The sequence below is a fragment of the Arachis hypogaea genome, chromosome 20 (assembly GCF_003086295.3).
Source record: "Arachis hypogaea cultivar Tifrunner chromosome 20, arahy.Tifrunner.gnm2.J5K5, whole genome shotgun sequence".
Classification (NCBI taxonomy): Eukaryota; Viridiplantae; Streptophyta; class Magnoliopsida; order Fabales; family Fabaceae; genus Arachis; species Arachis hypogaea.
In genome coordinates this window covers 77,992,689-77,993,703 of record NC_092055.1, presented here as the reverse complement: position 1 = coordinate 77,993,703, position 1,015 = coordinate 77,992,689, and the positions used below count along the sequence as shown (strand labels likewise).

The following is a 1,015-nucleotide window of genomic DNA, read 5'->3' as shown; positions in this document are numbered from 1 at the left end:
GAAGAGAAAGCTAAGAGAAGCTAAGGCACAACTCTCTCTAGAGGGCCTAACAGAGCTGTTCAAGGAGGAAGAAGCCATGGCAACCGAAAACAACAACAATGCCAACAATGGAAGGAAGGTGCTTGGTGACTTTACTGCACCTACTCCCGACTTCTATGGGAGAAGCATCTCAATCCCTGACATTGGAGCAAACAACTTTGAGCTTAAGCCTCAATTAGTTTCTCTAATGCAACAGAATTGCAAGTTTTATGGACTTTCATTGGAAGATCCTCATCAGTTATTAACTGAATTCTTGCAAATTTGTGACACTGTCAAGACCAATGGGGTTTTGATCCTGAGGTCTACAGACTTATGCTCTTCCCTTTTGCTGTAAGAGACAGACCTAGGACATGGTGAGATTCACAACCCAAAGAAAGCCTGAACTCTTGGGAAAAGCTAGTCAATGCCTTCTTGGCAAAGTTCTTTCCACCTCAAAAATTGAGCAAGCTTAGAGTGGAAGTCCAAACCTTCAGACAGAAGGAAGGAGAATCCCTCTATGAAGCTTGGGAAAGATACAAGCAATTGATCAGAAGGTGTCCTTCTGACATGCTTTCTGAATGGAGCATCATAGGTATCTTCTATGATGGTCTGTCTGAACAGTCCAAGATGTCATTGGACAGCTCTGCTGGAGGATCTCTTCATCTGAAGAAGACGCCTACAGAAGCTCAGGAACTCATTGAGATGGTTGCAAATAACCAATTCATGTACACTAGCTTCCATGGAATTCTCTTATGAGAAACCATGGGAATCTGAGGCTCACACAGAGACCATAGAGATTCCATTGAATTTACTCCTGCCATTCATGAGCTCTGATGAGTATTCTTTCTCTGAAGAGGATGAAGATGTTATTGAAGAGCAAGTTGCTAAGTACCTTGGAGCAATCATGAACCTAAACGCCAAGTTATTTGGTAATGAGAATTGGGAGAATGAACCTCCATTGCTCACTAAAGAACTGGATGACTTGACTTGGCAGAAA

At 42.6% G+C, this 1,015-nt stretch overlaps 1 non-coding gene across 1 annotated transcript; it reads right to left on the bottom strand.

Moving 5' to 3' along the window:
• Window positions 1–483: 483 nt before the first annotated feature.
• LOC112788341 (small nucleolar RNA R71) lies at window positions 484–591 on the bottom strand. The gene has a single exon (XR_003195709.1). It is a non-coding gene; the product is annotated as a small nucleolar RNA R71 (small nucleolar RNA).
• Window positions 592–1,015: the final 424 nt, after the last annotated feature.